At 41.0% G+C, this 20,315-nt stretch overlaps 1 long non-coding RNA gene across 4 annotated transcripts in view; it reads right to left on the minus strand.

Moving 5' to 3' along the window:
- Positions 1-5,272, minus strand: part of LOC106837011 (uncharacterized) — an 84,186-nt gene extending 78,914 nt beyond the window's left edge. For all 4 annotated transcript variants that reach the window (XR_011498098.1, XR_011498097.1, XR_011498095.1 and 1 more), the window contains exon 1: positions 5,187-5,272. This is a non-coding gene — a long non-coding RNA (uncharacterized lncRNA). The remainder of the gene's footprint in view (positions 1-5,186) is intronic.
- Between the last annotated feature and the right edge of the window lie 15,043 nt (positions 5,273-20,315).

Genomic DNA, 20,315 nt, shown 5'->3' on the forward strand with positions numbered 1-20,315 from the left:
GTGTATCTGGATGCTTCCTGGAAATATCGAATAGACTTCTCAAAGTTGACATGGCTAAAACAGGATTTCTTTTTCTACCACTGACTCCCCCTCCCCTTGCCCCAAATCATTCCTACCTTTGTCCTCCCTGTCTCAGCCAATGCTACTGCCGGCCACTTGATGTGGAAACCGCAAAAACATAGTCAACTTCTCTTCCACATTCAGTCGCTTCAGCTCTAACCCATCCCTTCACTTCACCTGGTCCAAGCCATCATCGTGTCTCCCCAAGGCACACTGGTTTTCCTACCGCCACTCTTGCTGTAGCTACAATCCAGCCAGAGCAATCTCTTTGAAACATGAGCCAAATCAGCTCACTGTCCAACTTAATGCCCCTTCCATTATGCTGATGTCCACTAACTCCCTACCATGAGCCACAAGCTCTCGGAGCACTGTCTCTGGTCCCCCTCCGCCATCTTGCATCATGCTCCACTTCCCTCCTGCCCACTGCACTCCAGCCTCACTGGCCGTCTTGTGTCCTTACTTCAGGGCCTTTGTACGTGCTCCTCCCTCACTGGAATATTCTTCCCAAAATAATGGGATCTGTGTCGTGATTCAGGTTTCTCTTCAAACATCACCCTCTGAGAGAAGTGTTCCATGACCACCCACCCAAATTTCTGACTCTAAATTACCACTGATGCTTACTTGGTAAACAACTAAGAGGTCTCCAAATAGAGCCAAGCCTGAGCCTCTCCTTCCACCCTCAGCATCCCCAAGGGGTAGAGGAATTCCTCCACTAGCATCTAACTGACCCCCTCCTCACTTTCTGATCAGCTGCTTTTCTCAACAAACAAATGAGCCAGACAACTGTGACCCACCCATATGTGGGTCAGCCTCACTTTGACTCTCCTTCTCTGACACAGAATCTGTTTGGGATGTGACTCTGTGGGTCCTACTGGGTGTGCTCCACTTGGTTCTGTCACATCACTGGAAAGGACTTTTCTTTTCAAATAAAAAAATGAAGCACAACAATTCCACTCCTATGTATATATCCACAGAAATGCATGTACATGTGCCTTAGGAGACAGATGACAATGTTCATATCAGCTTTATTCATAATATCCAAAAACTGGAAGCTACCCAAATGTTCATCAAGAGTAGAATAGATTAATAAATTTTGGCATATTCATGCAATAGAATTCATATAGCAATGAATACCTTATGTAACAATATGGATGAACTTTATAAATCGATGTTGAACAAAAGAAACAAAACTCATAAAAACACACTTTTATATGATTCTATATATAAAAGGGTCAGAAATGGGAAAAAATCAAGTGTAGTTAGTATACTTTGGAATAATATAGAGGTGGTAGAACCTTAGGAAAATGTAAGGAAGAAACTACCATAAAAATTAGGAGAGTGTTGATCTTGGGGGTGGAGACAGGGGTTGGGGATTGGAATGGAGTACATGGAATGTCTCTGGGGAATGTTAACCATATTTTATTTCTTGACTTGGATGATAGTTACACAAGTGTTCATACTATAATTCAATAACCAGCATAATTACATTTTATGCACATATCTCTACATATGTTGTATTTTGAGGGGAAAGAGTTTAAAAAATTGAGACATATCCTGCTAGGTGGAAAAGAACTGCCCCAGGACTTCTTGTCACTTAATACAAACAAATTCCAATCCATTAAGCACTGTTGTAAGGTTTCCAATATGTACAGCCAAACACAATCCTAGCTGATACCACATTCAGAGGGTGGCTAGAAGAAGAGGGGCAATGAAGGAAAGAAACAAACAAAAAGTGTTGTTAGAGTTAATAAGAGAACCAGGAAAGCAGATTAGATAGGAGGGTCAACTTGAAACCAAGGACTACCAGCAAGGGGTCAAATAGGATGAGAACACAAAGAGGCCATTTTATCTGGCCATTAGATGGTTAGTTTCAAAAGTAGTGAAAAGAAGAAAACTAGATTAATGTACATACAATCTAATTGAGGAGAAAGGACGTTTGAAATTTAAAGGAAGTTAGTCTTGGTTAACAGTTCAAGAGAACCGCTTCATGTAAGCGGTTTGAGGAATACAGGTGAGAGAAAGTAAGGTGTAATATGGAACCTGAATGTGAGAAAGCTCAGCCAGATGGAAATTTAGGGGAAAGGCGAGGGGATGTTTCCAAAAGCAGAGGCAGTCGCATGTGTGAAGGTCCTGAGCTGATGCGTTAATGTTTCGGACATCTTTCCAGACAGGACCTTTGTTTTATACAAGACAGGCAGACTGATCACTTTTCTAAGCATAGTCACATGGTACTTTCCTGTCTCCTCACCAGAGCCTACGTGAGAATATCCTTCCTATGTTGTCCCCTTTTCCTCCTCTTTCTTCAAGTCACAACTTGGTAATTCATTATATCTTGCCTTAAAATCTTACACTCATATAGCTCTTTTTATTTTTCAAACAGTTGTCACATATGTGCCTTGTCAATGCTTGTGATGTCTGTGCTGTTTCAAATGTCCCTTCTCCTCAACTAGATTGTAAGTAGTTCCCTAAGAGCAGCGTCCGATTGTCCGTGTCTCCTTCCTAGCACAGTGCTTTGCCAGAGCAAATGCTTGCTGTTTATTAATGTTTAGGAACACGGTTTAAGTAAGCAAAAAAGAGCAAAATTATCACCCAAAACTACCTAGTCATTAAGGTTCTCGATTATTCTCAAGGGAGAAATGGAAAAGACTAAATTTTCTCAGAGTCACTTCCAATGGATCTATGTAGGGATCCATCCACTCTGATGAGAAATTACGCAGGTGGTTTCTGCTCTATAAACATCACAAATTTGGACTTAGAGGTTCAAATAGTTGGGTTAGCATGACACTAAAACCATTTTTACATCAAGAATAATTCAGACCGTAGGTCAAATATTTATCCTGTTTGTGGAAATGCTGCTGACACCTAAATCTCCAGAATCACTGACATTTCCTGAGCAAAGGAGGATTCTCTTCGATTGCCACTTGGAAAGAGACATACGGGGGCCTGTGGCAGTAAATTTCCAAAAGATGGGTGGTCAGAAATTGGAAGCAAAATTTCCAGTCATAATAAAAGGATACATGTAACTGACTCCCTTAGATGAGATTTTTGAAACCAAAAAAAAAAAAGTTTGAACTTTGAGATTCTTTTCCTAGAGGCAGCAGCAGAGAACTTTGTGCGTTGATTCCATTGACTGGTTTACAAAGTTGTGGATGCATATAGCCATTCAGAACAGGTTCCAGTGCCCTGCGTGAGATGCCCAGTGGCAAAAACACTCATTCCAAGACTCATAGGTGTCCTTTCATTAAATGGAAAATTCCACTATCAGTAAAACTGATAGTATCGTACCAGCACATACTAGTGCTGATTAAGTGATAAGCCTCGAATGCATTTCCATACTTGGGGACTATCTAGCAGGAGCAGGGTGCTGCAGGTGATAATTAGTGTTTGCCTGATAAAACAAGATGTATGTTTTGCCACTTGGGATGTAAGGTAGACTTAGTTACAGGAGAGGCGTAGGCGGCCCTGCGCAACTCACTATTATGAATAAACTGTCTCTGAGAGATTTGTAATTATTTTCTATTAACTCAACAAGCACTTATTAGGCACCTACTCTGTTGCAAGCACTGAGCCAGGGCACAGGGGTGATTAAGCTTACCTCGCCATCCAGGAACTAACAATCAAGTGGTGGAGACAAACAAGTAAAACAGAAATTTTGCCAAACTGTGAAGAGGGCTATAATAAAAGGAGGAGGAAAGTACGGTGGGTTCAAGAGAAACAAAGAATATTAACCAGGGGCCGGCCCCGTGGCCGAGTGGTTAAGTTCTAGCTCTCCATTTCGGGGGCCCAGGGGTGGCCGGTTCGAATCGTGGGCACGGACCTACACACTGCTCATCAAGTCATGCTGTTTTCTACTTCTATTCATTTTATCAAGTTGTTCCCTCTATGTCAAATGCTGTTTCCCTGCCTCCCTTTCCTTCTTCTCCCACCACAAATCTCTGCCCACCTCTCTCATCATATCCATCTGTTAAAGTGATATTTGAGACGAGGTTGGGCAGAAGGAAGATCAAGGATTCTGGAATTAGACATCTCTGACTCGAACCCTGCCAATATCATCTAATTAAGTCACTTAACATCTATGACCTCCAGTTTCTCCTTTTGTAAAATGAGAATGGCATCCCCTAATATAGAGTGTCATTGTGAGGGAAAGCTGAGACTTGGATAAAGTTCCCCGGATGCTTTGGTGTCAGGCACCCAGTCAGTGTACAATAAATTCCAGTTTTCGTCCTTTCTTAAGACCCAGCTCAAATCCCTGCTTTCCTGAGGAGCCTCTCCGCTTTCCTGCTTAGGACCTGTCTCTACGATAGCCTGGGAGCCCTTCCCCAGTCTCTGAATGCCTTGATGGGAGGGAAATCTGTAGTTGAGAAACTTTAGACTCTATGGAGCAAACAGGATTAGGGAACTGAGGGCATCATTAAATCCGAAGTGTTTTAATTTCAGTAAAATGAAACTAGAGCCCAACTTGCTAGCTAAAAACAGTGTCAATGACATTTAGACCTCTTAAGTTAGCAATTACAACTACTATAGTAGTATTTTCCATTTACCACTCCATGCTCATTAGAACACTCCTAAAGAATTTCACGTCCTGTAATTTCTAAAGCTACTTATAACTTCATTTGGCTCTGAGGCAAATAATCCACATACTGCCAGAGGTGTGCTTAACCTGCATCAGGTGCTCGATGCGTATCTGACCCTATGGCTCAACACTGTCGACTCCTACGTCTCAAGTTCCAACATGGTCTCCAAAACAGGGAAGCACATGGGTGTCTGAGAGGACCAAAGCTTTAGCTAACCCTAACACACCAGCGTGTATTGCCAAGTAGGCATTCTACAGTCCCACTTCCCAGGACGTAGGCCCATGTGGCTTCCCTGGGTCCACAATAACTTCATGCCCAAAGGCTTCTTAAGCCCCAACCACCCACGCCCCTAGTTCCACAGTCTGAAAATCAACCTTTCTTCAGCTTCCTCTATTAGCTTGCTCAGGCTTCACGAACAATAACTCTAGTCCTGTTGTGCTTTGCCCTTAACTCTCTTTCCTAATACCATTTTCCATGCCATTGAACACTTGACTCCTCCCCCTCCAGTCCCTAGACAATTGGCTACTTCTATTTTAAAAACGAAAAACTTACATTTATGTGCCAGGCCCCATTCCATTCTAAGCACTCCAAATGTATTAACTCATTTAACATTCACAACAAAATCAGGAAGTAGTGACTATTACTCCCCATTTTACGGGTGAGGAAATTGAGGCTGTCTAAGTAAGGACTCGAACTTGGGTGGGGTGTGGTTCCAGCAGCCAAAACTTGCTAAATTTCCTCTTTTCTTTGCTCAAACTGAAACCTCAGGCCACATAGCGCGTCTATTTTTGGTTTTGTATGAAGTGTGTTTTCGGGCGAAATAAATCCTGTGAAATCACTGCCTGTTTATTTCTCTCTCCCCCTCCCCCTCCTCCCCCTTCTTCTTTACACTGTCTGATGGCAAATAAATGTTGCTTGATCAGAGCCCCAAGGTATCACCACCACTGCGTAGATTCCCAGAGAGAAGAGAAAGGCCTCCATGTCACATCCCAAAGTCTCCTCCCGCCTTGTCCCACATCCAGCTGAGAGATGCACCTTCCTGCTGAGGTCACCAAGAAAGATGTGCTGGAGAAAAATCAAAAACGTTATTCTGGATTGGACCCCAAACAACTCTGCTTTCTGACAGGAAAAAACAAATGTCATTTTGTAAAAGACATCTACAGCTGCATGGACAATCTTTAACGCTTTTTAAAGAATTTTAATGGATCTCACGAATATTTCATGCCCTTGTGTACCAATTAACGCTATCAAGGAAGCAATGTCTACAGATTTTCTATATCCCTAAAGACACTAACTTTTAGTGTCAGGTTGTGTCCTCTACTCCTGACACGATTCTATGACTCACCGAATAAGCCATGTTTGCTCCATTTGATCATTCGATAGACATTTACGGAGCTCTGGGATACCACAGTGAGCAAGATAGACAATATTCCTTCCCTCATGGCACTTAAATGCCAGCATGGGACATAGATAATAAACAAATAAGCCCTTAATTGCAGTTAATAATGAAAGCTGTGAAGAAAATCAGACAGGATGATGAGAGAGCAAGTGAAGTGGGTAGAGGGGAAATGAGTTTAGGCTGGGTTATCAAGGAAGGCCTCTCTGAGGGGGTGACGTCTAGGTAAGACCCCAATATCAGGAAGCAAGCAAGTCTTCAGGTAGGAACCAGACCAAGGAACCCCAGCCCCTGGAGAGCTCACCATTGCGTATGCTTCTTTACAACTTTATAAACTTTATACATCAATCCTGACAACCTTACTTGTTGTGGACTAAAGAATGCAAACGATATCTAGAAGTTGAGTTTCTATCCCTCTTATCATTCAGTCGCCAAATTCTCAGGACTGTTGTGTCTCCATTCTCTCTGGACTACTCCCCTCAGGGCCGGTTGCAGTCACACAGTAATACCTGTTGATGATTAACACCAAGAGACAGCGAAAAACAGATTTTGCAAGTCGGTCAGCCATAAAATTCTTACTAAAGAAGGCTAAGGGAGATTTAGCGCAGATGGGGAGCCGAGCCATTCATTCCTGCACATGCACCGCCTTGCCCAGTCCCTCGCTCCAGCTCGCCCTGTCCCCAGGAGCCTGACAGCTGTGCTGAGTGATAACCTTTCTCAATCTGAGGGAAGTCAGTAGTTAACAACCGAGGATTGTCTTTCTTGTTGCTTTGTGTTGAAATACTGATAAGATCCTCAGGCTTGTACCTGGTACCATATACGTCATTTAGTAAAAGTTCTAAGATTTAACTGGATAAAGAGATAATTTACAAAAAGATATGCTTTAGTAGGCATTCCTGCCTATACCCTAGGTTTAAAAAGCATCATAAGGTTAAGGGAAAGCTAAAAATAGACCATTTTGCATGTTAGTGAAAATTACATCTTCACATACTTTCTTTGCATTCAATCTGTTCGTTATTCACACAGATGAATTCATAGGGCCTGAACTCCCCTATTGTCTTAGACTATTTTTCTCTAACTCACAATCCCAAGGCTTTGGGGAGCTGCCTCATTGGTATCACCTTGCTAACATTAATTAGGGGGTGATGCTCCCCCTCACTCCCATCTTCACTCACTGGTCCACACGCCTCTGGAGAATGGCATGATCTCTTCTACTTGTATGTTTGCAGAAAGCCATCACAATCTCTTATTGAAGATTTTTTTTAAATATTCTGAAAGTTTGTGCTTCCCTAAATTGGTCCAATTTACTTCTTTCTGTCATGTAGCTTGGATTAATTTTCAATCCTAGAGACATTATACCTCTATGATGATATAATTAAGAGTGCCAAACATAGGAGACCTGAATTCCAGCCCTGTATTTGTTTATTCACTCAGAAAATGCTTATTACATACCTATTATGTTCCAGACACTGCAATGACTGCTAGGTTTTTCACTTTGAACACGTAACTAAATTGCTCTATGCCCCAGTTTTCTTATTTTTGCCTAGCTCTATAAAGAGGGCATTGTACTAGATAATCTCTAGTCCTTTGTAGTTCTAAATGTCTTTGCTTCTAAGGCCAATTTTAACCTCTACATTGCTTCTCAATTACATTTGTCTCTGAGTAAACTGACTTTGTCATATGGAAAGTTCCCATTAAAATAAAGGCCAGTACTGGTTATATCTCCTAATGTATTAATATCATTACATTAACTGGAGAGAAAAAAACTTCACAGTAATCAATATTTCTGGAGTTTAGATGATTTTTGCAAAGATAATCAATAAAGAAATTATACTATATACATTTACAAGAGTCAGAAAACAGTAATGTGAATAAATGGCTCAGAACCAGTTTTCTCAAGAAGAAAAACCAAGTATACAACTAACTGCTGAAAATTTAAATAGAAATGTAAAACTCAAAGCTGAATAGACAATGCAAAAAATAGGTATACAGGGGCCAGCCCAGTGGCATAGTGGTTAAGTTCACACTCTCCGATTTGGCAACCCAGGGTTTGCCAGTTCAGATCCCAGGCACGGACCTATGCACCTCTCATCAAGCCATGCTGTGGCAGGCATCCCACATATAAAATAGAGGAAGATGGGCATGGATGTTAGCTGAGGGCCAGTCTTCCTCAGCAAAAAGAGGAGGATTGGCAGTGGATGTTAGCTCAGGGCTGATGGTCCTCAAAAAAAAAAAAATAGGTGTGCACATACATTGCTGGTATCATTGTATACTCTTTCTAAAGAATAATTTGCTTTGTATAAAGGACCAAAAAACTGGTTGTGCAAATTAATTATAGTAATAGCCCTAACTTCGTTTTTCCATCTCTTGATTCTGGGCTCCCCCATGTACTTTGTTTTGACCAATTAGCTTGCTCTCTTTCCAGTCATGCCCTTTTGCCATAAGCACAAGAACATGCCCAGGTTGGTCTGGTGGGCGGATGTACGAGACGCATGGAGGAGAACAAAGTCTTTCCAGCTGGGACCGGCAGTTTCCCTGAGTTAAGGAGCTAAAACAGGAAGGCTAAAGCAGCTAGAATTGGCAGGACAAAATACCAGTGACAAGAGAGCTCTGGAGATCTGCAAAGGGTCACCCTTGAGTCTTCAGCTAAGTAATGATCAGCACGTGTGTGAGGAAATTACCCAAGGTCTGAGAAACACCCACCCAAAAGGATTAGAAAGAACAATTCCCAGAGCTCAGACAGAGCCAGAAATAGTTCCTGTTCCCACCAGCTAGAGTGGAAAAACTCATAATTAATGAGGCATCAGAATGAACGATGAGAAGGATTTGTGCTATGTAGGGGGTAAAATCTGCCCTAGACAAAATATTGCTCAGCCCCCACTTAGCAAAACTTAAAAGCAAGACTGAAAGGATCAAACTGTCTTCAAGTAACGTAGCTGGATCTGAGAAAAATCGCAAGTTTATTTATAGAAATACAAAAGTATCCAGCTCCCAAAAAGATAAAATTCACCGTTTTTGCATCCAACCAAAACTTAGCAAGAATATTAGTTTGCTAGGGCTGCTGTAACAAAGCACCACAAACTGGGTGACCAAAAAAACCAAAACTGTATTGTCTCCCAGTTCTGGAGGCCACAAGTCTGAGATCAGGGTATTGGAAGGGTTGGCTCCATCTAAAGAATGGAGGGGTGTGAGGGACGGGTCTGTTCCAGGCCTTTTCCCTTGGCTTGTAAATGGCCATCTTCTCAATGTGTCTCTTCACGTGGCCAACTCTGTGTGTGCCTGCCTCTAAATTTCCCCTTTTTATAAGGACACCAGTTGCACTGGATTAGGGCCCACCCGAGTGATCACTTTAACTTGATCAACTCTGTACTAAGCCTGTCTCCAAATAAGGTCCCATTCTGACGTGCTGAGGATTAGGACTTCAACATAGGAGTTTTGGAGGGGACCAATTCAACCCATAACACCAAGCATGCAGAAAAACAGGAAAATATGCCCCATATGGAGAAAAATCAATCACTGGAAACCAAGAAATGATATGAATGATAGAATCTGTATTTGACAAAAACACTAGAAAAGTTGTTAAAACCATATTCTACTTGGGGCCGGCCCAGTGGCAGAGTGGTTAAATTCATATGTTCCGCTTCAGCAGCCCAGGGTTCACTGGTTCAGATCCCGGATGCAGACATGGCTCTGCTCATCAAGCCATGTTGTGGCAGGTGTCCCACATATAAAGTAGAGAAAGATAGGCACAGATGTTATCTCAGGGCCAGTCCTCCTCAGAGAAAAAAAAAAAAGATGAGGATTGGCAGCAGACGTTAGCTCAGGGCTGATCTTCCTCAAAAAAAAAAAAAAGAAAAGAAAAGAAACTGTATTCCACTTGTTCAAAAAGTTAGAGAAAAGTGGTATGATTAATTTTATATAGAGACTTGGAAGATATAAAAGGACTCGAAACTCCTAGAATTATAGAAATTCAATGTGTGAGATGAAAAACACACTGGAAGGGATTAATAGCAGATTAAACACTGCAAAAGTAACAATTAGTGAACTTGAAAACATAGCAACAGAAATGATCAAAAATGAAACTCGGAAAAAAAGACTGGGAAAGAAATGAGCAGAGCATCAGTGAGCTGTGGGACAACTTCAAGCAGCCTAATATCCATGCAAGTAGAGTGGCAAAGTGGGAGTGAGGGACCGAAAAATTATTTGAAGAAATAATAGCCAAAAATTTTCAAATTTGATGAAAACTAAAACTATAGAGCCAAGAATCTCAACAAACTCCAAATGCAAGAAATATAAATAAAACTACACTAAGTTACATCATTATCAAATTACTTACAACCAACAATAAAGAGAAAATCTTAAAAAAGAAGCCAGTGAAAAAAGATACACTAAGAACAGAGGAACAAAGATAAGAATGACAGCAGACTTCTGGTTGTAAACAACAGAACCAGAGACAATGGAGCAACATCTTTAAAGCACTGAAGACAAAACTCTGTCAACCTAGAATTCTATACACACTAAAAATAGCTTTCAAAAACGAAGGTGAAATAAAGACTTTTTCAGACATACAAAAGTGGAAAGAATTTGTCAACACCAAAATTGCCCTACAAGAAATGTTAAGGGAAATCGTCTAGGCAGATGAGAAATAATACCAAATGGAAATCTAGATCTATCAAAAGCATGAAGAAGACCAAAAATGGTAACTATGTGGGTTCCAGAGAGAAACCACTCCATTATTTCCTCCGTCCTTTCACCACTCAGCCCATGCCCACTTAGAAATACAATTGAGATGAGACTTAATTCCATGTGTACAATTTATATACATGTCATATATGGTAACTTGCATTCATTCAATAGTTGTTCAACAAATATTCATTGAGCCTGTACTATTTTCAGACACTGGGGATAAACTGACCAAAACAGACAGGCCCATTGAGCTCACATTCCAGCATTTGATCTTCTAATTCACAGACATGAGAACACAGCATTTCTGCAATTTGCTGGTATTGTTTTATTTATGTTTTAATAGTTCCCTTCAGACTGTAAAAACTTCAGTTTGGTTGTTTCAATTATCTTCATAATTCAGTAATTCACTACAATAATCCAATTAATAAAAGGCTGTAAATATCGTCAGTACTGTTAGTTACATAGGGTTAGACCATAACACACTCTAAACAAAGCAACTTTACTATTTTTCATTATGTCTGATTTTTATCAGACTGCTGGAATTAGGGTAGGAAGAAAGGGGAAAAGGGGACAAAGAAGCCATTAGGACTAAAATAAGGTTCTATTTTTTTATAAGGTGTATGTTTTACAAAAGGATGTGAAGGTGCTCACCAAAGACATACATAAGCATGCAATTAAAATGTAAATGGGAAAACCATGCACATCTTGAAGAAGCAAACACGCTAGCCCCCAGTGTTAATTTTGTTACTATAATTATTCATAAACATGACTTGGTGTTTCCTGGCAGCCATAGCAAAAAGGGAAACACAATTTGTAAGAAACTGTGCTTTGTGGTAGCAAGAAAAAATTGTTAATGAACAAATACTCATTGCCTTCTCCTTCTTTTCCCCTAGATACCTTTCAATATTACTTCTCCCAGCCAGGCTTTTGATAGACACGAGAGCTGGTGCAGGGCAGGGGGAGGGAGGGGTGAGAAATAAGAATATACAGTATGAGGAAACTCAGGTATTCTAGATCACTATCTGAAGGAGGAATCATATATTTTGGTACCCAAGAATTTTATGAAAGTCATCCTCACATAGGAAGTAGATTATTCCTCTGAGATCATATGTAAATTTACTCCATCACTTTACACGGGCTAAATGCTTCACTTCTCTTTGCCAATGAGCAGGCAAGCAAGTGCTCTTCTGTAAAACTAAATAACTGGGAGATAAAACGGTGAAATGCTGAAATCATCATCTTCAAATTAGCGATGGCTATTTTTATGTCAGGTTTTGATTTGAGGAGAAAGGGAAAAAAAAATGTATTCTAATCCACTTCCTAGGAAGAGCTGTAATCAGCAGATGCCTGCAACGACAAAACTCAAGTAATTAAACTTCTTCTTCATTTAAAAGTCTGTTCAACAGCAACAGGGAACAACACATCAGTGGATTTTTACTTATCAAACCTCTTGAAAATGGCCTGTCTCTAAACGGACTGTGATTAATTTTTATAACACAAATGATTAGGCAAACAAATAAAATATGAAAAGAAAGAAAGAGAGAAATATAATTACCTTGAAAGACAATGTTTTGTAGCCTACTTGCTTCTTTCATGGTCTCAATATATAAAAAGAAATGTTACTATGGAAATGTCAGTCTATCTCTTTGGCTTTTATATGTTATTGTCAAACCCCACAGAATGCAAGATGGCGTTAGGATGCTTTGCTATTTCTCTCTGATTCATTCTGTTTCATTAAGAGCCCTAACCCCACCAGTAGAATTTTGTTTAGCTTCTTGCTGGGTTCTCTTGCTGGCTCCTTTGACAAATAGGTAAATAAGTTACTGGGAAAGTCGTCATCAGTCATCCATTTGTGAAACTAATATTTATTGGCCTTCCTATGAGCCAAACAGGATTCTCGGCAGTGAAGGAAATAGACTCAAATCCCTGCCTTCATGGAGTTTTACATCCCAGCGAAGGAAGAAGGACAATAAAACAAATCGGTAGAGACTGAGTCATATGGTGATAAGAGTGGTGGAGAAAAACACCTCAGGGAGCAGCAGGAATAGGAAGTGTTGCTGGGCAGGGGAGGGCAGGTTAGAGAGAGAAGTCTCTCTGAGAGAGTGACATTGGAGCAAAAAGTCAAAAGGTGTGAGGGAAGGGGCTGTATAAACAGCGATAGAATGAGCACTCCAGACAGAGAGAAGGGGCCTGGCAGGATTGAGAAATAACAAAGAGGCCAGTGCAGCTAGAATAGAAGGGCTGAGCTGGAGGAGGGGAGCCAGAGACGGGAGGGACCGGGCAGGGGCAGATCATGGAGCGCCTTGGAGACCATTGGTAAGACTTTGGTTTTTACTCAGAGACGGATCAGAAGCTGTGGGGCGTTTGAACTAAGGAGAACCATGAAATGACACATATGTTTTAAATTATCACACCTGCTGTTGTGTTGAGCACAGACTACAGAGAATCAGGGGGAGAAACAGACCCTATAGGAAGCTATTGCAGTGGTCCAGGCAAGAGAGGATGGAGGATGAGACCAGGGGGTTGCAACATCCATTGGAAAAAGACTCCCTGCAGATGGCTGCCCACTCAGCAGTTCTGGCTTAGGTGCCAGGAGTTGATGGTCACATTTTCTTGGAAAAAGCATTTTGTTTTAATATTTATTATCTTTAGTAAAAGTATTGGAAAGTTTTGAAAGCCAGTAAGCCCACATTTACACGTGGAAGGTTGGTATGAAGGACTCTTGCTAGTGACACCAGAAGAGACAAGACCTCTATTTTTTTTTTAAGGTTTTATTTTTTTCCTTTTTCTCCCCAAAGCCCCCAGGTACATAGTTGTATATTCATAGTTGTGGGTCCTTCTAGTTGTGGTATGTGGGATGCCGCCTCAGCATGGCTCGATGAACGGTGCCATGTCCGTGCACAGGATTCGAACCGATGAAACCCTGGGCTGCTTGCAGCGGAGCGCGTGAACTTAAGCACTCAGCCACAGGGCCGGCCCCAACACCTCTATTTTTAAGGGCTGAAGTTTATTCATTAAAGTTTCTTTTTTTTTTTTTTAAGGTTGACACCTGAGCTAACATCTGTTGCCAATCTTCTTCTTTTTTTTTTTTTCTTCTCCTTCTCCCAAAGCCCCCCAGCACATAGTTGTATATTCTAGTTGTGGATCCTTCTAGTTGAGCTATGTGGGACACCGCCTCAGCACGGCCTGAAGAGTGGTGCTGTGTCTGTGCCCAGGATCCAAACCAGCGAAACCCTGGGCCGCCGAAGTGGAGCACACGAACTTAACCACTCAGCCCCAGGGCCGGCCCCCTGAAGTTTCTGCTTAAATGACAACTGAGTAAGAATTCTCATTTGTTTCTACTCTTGCTATGGAAAAATGCCTTAATACAATCAGCTCACTTCCCAGCCTTAGCAAATGCTATATAGTAAACAAAATTAAATTAACTCACTTTTCATAGGTTGAAGATTTGCATTACTTCAGTATCCTAATTCTTGCCAATAATTCATATTAAACAGACATTTGGATACAGACATACGTGATACGTGAGATTGGCCTGAATTGATACTAAATCCTAGGATATACTCTAGAAATCTGATTATTTCTTTTTAATGCCTTACATGTTTGTTTCTTGCTATCACACATTTTTCTCCTCAGAGCAGATTGCAAATGAACTCTGGTTAATGAATGATGGCTAATCAAGATGTGTTTTTTTTCTACGATCCCAGCCTCTGAGGGCTACAGTGCACATCATTTGCTGACTCTATAGCTGATTATGATACACACCAAATAATCACTGAAATTCATCACCTTGTTTCTGAAATAAACAAATTACTAACCTCAACCACATTATTCAAAATACAGATCAAAACCCCCCCTGGTGTGATAAGCCTGCACTTTTATAGCCTTCCCTGCTATTCTCTCTCCAGCAGCATTTTTCTGGACTGACAGCACTATTAACCAGATTTTCAAACCAAGGCTTATTTACATCCTGTAGTACATTTCAGTGAAATTAATTTAGGTTGCCCTCCTTTTTCACCAGCTTCTCGATAAATCTTACCGACAGTTTAAATAAAAATATCATCACGTCAGGCTGGCTTGTGGCAAAAATCACCACTGTTAAATGTTCTGCCCAGAGCTTGAATAGTAAAAGAAAAAAACCCCAGAAAAATGAAGACAGAACTTTTCAATAAATATGAATAAAACAGAAACCAGAAAATATGTGAAACTTCACAGTATATGGACAACAACAAAATTCCAGAGGAATGTTGTAAAGACACTGTATTAATTTTCTGGGCCTGCCACAGCCAAGTACGGCAGACTGGGTGACTTAAACAAAAAGAAACTTATTTCTGATCGTTCCAGGGAAACTAGAAATCTGAGATCAAGGTGTCAGCAGGTTTGGTTTCTTCTGAGGCCTCTCTTCTTGGCCGGTAGAGAGCCATCTCCATGTTCGTATGGCATTCTCCCTCTGCATGTATCTCTGTCCTAACCTCCTCTTCTATAAGGACACCAGTCACAACGGATGAGGGCCCACCCTAAGGACCTCATTTATATTTAATTACCTCTTTAAAGACTATATCTCCAAATACAGTCACAGTCGGAGGTACTGAATGAATTTGGGGGGATACAATTCAGCCCGTAACACACACTATTCAGGAAAAGTACATGCATGAATCTGTTGTCATCTATTAACTGTTTCATGAACTATGATTTTTGATTCTTTGAACACCTAGAATGTGCTAAGCCCAGAACATAGCATTTGACATCCTTACCCCACAAATGGAGGATGACCGCTAAGTCTTGGTATGACCCACCAAACCGACAGCAGAAACAAAAGATCTCAGAGGCACCAGGGTCCAGCCAACATTCTGTTCAGCATCCAGTTCTGCATTCAGGGAACAGCCACTAGCCAAGCTCAGTATGTGTCTTATGAAGAATCTTTCTTTGCCAGATATCTCAACATTTTGCATAATTCATGAAGCCAGGTAAAAAGGATTGCTTTGTGTTTTCTGAAAGACATTTGCTACAGGAAAAGACATCCCTTTGCTCTTTATTTTTTTCTAGCCACATTTGTAATACTACAGCTTCCCACTTGGGCCAGAGATATAGAGGCTAAAGCCAAATGAGGGCTAATATTGGGTAGGTATCCATGGCAGCCATCACTAATTGCTCTTGACTCTCATGAACCTGGACCTGGCTTCAGAATCCTTCTCAACAGAGCCACCACCATGGCTGTAATTGAGGTTAACACATGAGATGAAACTTGTTTAGCATCCCTGACCGGAACAAAGTGGGCTGCTAGAAGCTAACGCTTGCCTCTTTCTATGAAGCCAGTCTCTTCAGGTAGGGGTTTTCAGTTACCACATCAGTCTTAACTCTCGACTGGCCAAGCTAGGCTTGGTCTCTGTGTTGGTAAGAACCATTCTAAAAAGGCAGAAATGGATCCAGGTTTCGTGGAGCCTGAAGTTTACATAATTTGGGAGAGGGGAATTCTCTTTAAGAAAAAGAGTGTAAAATTATAGATGAAAATTTGTAGAGTCTCTCCCAGGGCCTTGGAAGCGACCCATGCAAGTGAGAGACCTGAAGCTTAATTAAGCTTCATTAGCTTCATCTGGTCACCGTCCCTGTCACCAGGAAAAAAGTGCCTCAAAGTCAAACCTCTTCTGTAATGAAAACTCACTCCCTCACTTCCATCCCCTTCTCTTGCGTCCCCTCCTTCAGCTCCTGTGTGTCTGTATTTTGTTCCAAGTGGGCTTTCCTCCTATTGCCTTTCTTCGTCCTCCACTTGGCTTTGCTTCATGGATGGCAGCAGGATGGGCAAATTAGGAGATGCAAGACTGGGCTGAGCTTGAGAAGCACCAGGCCACAGAGGGGACTGTCATCTTGTTCAGAAAGGAGCACAGATTTGGTTACTCTGCTTCTGAGATTAAACAGAGGGCACATTTTGAGTGAATTAGAGACCAGGCTCCTGGATTTAGCAGATGAGGGCAAGCCAACCCTCTCTCGTGTCATTGAGAAGTAAGCATGAAGGTTTCTGGAAATAGGTGTGCAATTTACATAAAGAGCCCAAAGGCTTCTAAGAGAAAGGAACCAAGATCACTGTGTATGTCCCCAGATATTTAAAATGATAAAAGCTGATAGGATGGACTGCATTGGCTTTGTCCAAGGCTAGATGCCAAAAAAGGCAAAGAGACTCTTAAGGGAAAGAGACACCACAATAGTTGAATGAGACTTAACCAGATGGCTGGTCCCTGCCCTAAGATGGTCAGAGGGGACATTGGTTCTGGATCCGCAAGGTGAATGACACCATCTAGACTTCATAGATACAACACTTGTACTCTCCCCAAAGTAGTCGTGAACAAGTAGCCAGGCTGAGAGACCAATGTCACTATAGAGCTGTGACTTTGGGAACACAGACCTTCTTTAGTGCAGAAGGTTCATGCTGAATCTAAACCTAAGGATAGAGGAGCATTTTTTCCACACTTATCTTCCCCTCTTCCCTGCCCCTCTCCTAACACACATCACTCGGTCTCCATAGTATTTCCTGGAGCAACCAGGAACCCTTGACTCCAGTTCTTCCCCTCAGTGGGCAGTGGCAGTGGTTTTGGTGGCAGTGGTTTTGGTGGCAGTGACCTGTCTGGGATTCTGTTGCAGTCCCAGCATCTGGGAATCCTTTCCAAGCCATCTATTAAGGCAAGCTTTTTAGCATAGTAGAAAAGCTATAGATTTGGGAGTGAGAGAGACCTAGGTTTGAATCGTAGCTCCATCATATACAAGTTGTATGATCTTAAGCAAGTTGCCTTATCTCTTTGAACTTCAGTTCCTTCATCTGCAAGCTGAACTTATTGTGAGCAACAGCTGAGTGGACTTGTCTAAAGTACGCAGCACAGTATCCAGTATAGCATGTGCTCTGTAAATATTGGTTCTGTGCCTTTACACTCCCAAGGCTTTCCCTTGCTTTATTTGAGCAATGCAAAGTTTTCATTTGGAGTATGGAATCAAACTGTGGTCCAAACAAGGCCTTTCATTATCACCATCGCCTGTACACGATCTTTGTAATTGCGGTGTGGAAGCTATAGTCACACCAATGTGAGGATATATGGAGAAAAAAAGACCAATCACACATTAGCCTCAGGCTTGAATACTACATAAACACTGGGAAACAAGAAAATTAGGCATCAGTTAGCTTGGATTGGATATTAAAAAGAACCCCAAAAATGTAGACATCCAGATGATGTGGATAAAGAACAAAATGTATACGGAATTAAACGACTAGAACCAGAAGTAACTTGCTTTGGAGCAAGCAGGAAAGAAATTAAGCAAAGTGGCTTTAGGAAGCTTTCCTGGCAAACCCCACCTCAAGTGGATCACTTACTGACTTCACCATTAGGCATATAGGTTTGGTTGCCTCACTCTGCACTTATCTGTATTCACATATCATTTTATGTTTCAGGTTTTATCTCCCTAAATTTATTGTCAATTTCACCTGGGAAGGTGAAAGAAATCATAGTTTCTTTCTTTTTTTTTTTTTTTTTTGGCATACTCCCCTTGGGTAGGAACATAGGAAATAAAAAGAGCAAAAAAAAAAAAAAAAAGAAAGAAAGAAAGAAAAGAAAAGAAGGAAGGAGTAAGAAGGAAGCAGAAAGGAAAGTCTGCTTCAAAAGGAAGGCTAGGAACCATATCCCCATGCTAGGAACCTGGCCATCTGCAAACTGTTTGCTCTTGGCTGTTCTATTGAACTTGATTTGACCATCTTCTCGTAATAAATGCTTGTTGGAGAATTCAGCATAAGGGACCATCTGCCGTGCTTGACCTGAATCATCAACAATGGGCAAAGAACTCATTTATAGCCCGTGTTGGTCATTAGTGACTAATTAAATGTGGGAAGCAAATGCAGTACTTTCCAGAACAGCTGTTATAGATAGGGACAAGGCAACAGAAGTAATTGCACAACTGGTTTTATAAACAGCTTTGTCTTTGAATCCAAATCCAGGTGTTTTCCTATGATGACAGTACCTAAAACAAAGAATAAGTAACATTGACCGAAGAACTTGGGAATGAGCAGTACTCAAGTCCCCTTAGCCCTACACCACCGTGACGGAGTGGGGTTCATTGCACCTGCCCAAACATGCTACCTTCTAGAAGTGACCCCTCCCACCTCTCCACATTCCCTTGGCCCTTTACACCACTGGTGAGGATCCTATTACGCACTGCACTGCATCGTCATCCTTCGGATTCATGTTTTTATTTCTACCACTTGTAGAGTCTTTAAGGCGATAACTTTGCCACATTCAACTTTAATCTTCCATAAGACCAAACAGCAATTTTTATTAAACCTACAATGAAGGACCATTTGTTGCATAAATTAATACAATTCTCATGGCCCTTTAGTCTGAAATTTGTTCCCTTATCTATTTCTTCGTTTGAGCTGGAGCCCCCAAATCCAATAACTATTGGTGGACTGTGTTAAACACACATGAGGTGGCATGATCTAAGAGCAGAAACATGAGCAGGAGGTCAGGAGATTGAGTCTAATTCTGGTGTTTTTTCTAAATGTAAAACTGAACTTTGGTACGTCACGTAACTTTTCTACACCTCGATGACTTCATCTATAAAACGAAGGAAAAGAATATCTGCCCTGAAAATAAACAAACGAAGAGAAGGGAAGACATTTATTGGGTGCTTATTATATGCCAGACACTGGGTTAGGTGTGCACACAGGAACCACCTTACACAAGTCTCAGAAAACTTGGCTTTGATTTCCCAGGTTTACAGATGAGGAAACTGAGACTCAGGGAAAATAATTGGCAAAAAGTCACTCAGCTAGTAATTGGCAAGGTGAATACACACTCAGACATTCTAATTCCAAAGCACTTCAGGTCAAGCCATTTGACACTTAGTGAGGGCCACTGAGCTGGTACCATGATGGTTGCTCAGGATACAGAGACAACATAAACAGAAAGCTAAGTGTCTACAAGAGGATGAAAACACATAAACAGATAATTGTACCCGACTGTGCAGGTAAGATTCCTTCCACCCCACCCTGCTGCTTTTAATGAGACTGTGAAAAATAAATAATGTAAAAGTCCAAAGCTGTATTTTAAGTGCCTGCGCCAAATGCCGTAGTTCTTGCACTAGCAAATATATTTTAAATAAGCAACTTTTGGTCCCTGTCCTCAGGGAACTTACAATCTTACTAAAGAAAATATCAGTGCTTGAGGTGGGGAACTTCACTTATCTAGAAAATTTGCTCACGTGGAACAATATATTCTTTTAAAATAATAGACAAAATTGATATTGCTAATTTTGTTTTTGAGCTTGATGACTATTGCAACGAAGATCAGTGTCTTTGCAATACAGTGTTGTCACACATCAGAGGCTAAAATTTTCTGAAGTTATATCAACTAATCACAATTAATTAATAATCCCCAGGCTTCAGTAGGTTTATATTGCAAAATATTCTACCGTTCATGTTCTGGCTTTGACCACATATTCCTCTATAATTAAAGGCACTCTTTGGTTAAGCAATATTTTTAAAATTTAAAAACATTTCTTCTCATTTGAAACAGTAATATTAACTTTTATTCATAAAATCTTCCTCCTTTTCATGTACACAA

Source organism: Equus asinus, chromosome 25 (assembly GCF_041296235.1).
Source record: "Equus asinus isolate D_3611 breed Donkey chromosome 25, EquAss-T2T_v2, whole genome shotgun sequence".
NCBI classification, from domain to species: domain Eukaryota; kingdom Metazoa; phylum Chordata; class Mammalia; order Perissodactyla; family Equidae; genus Equus; species Equus asinus.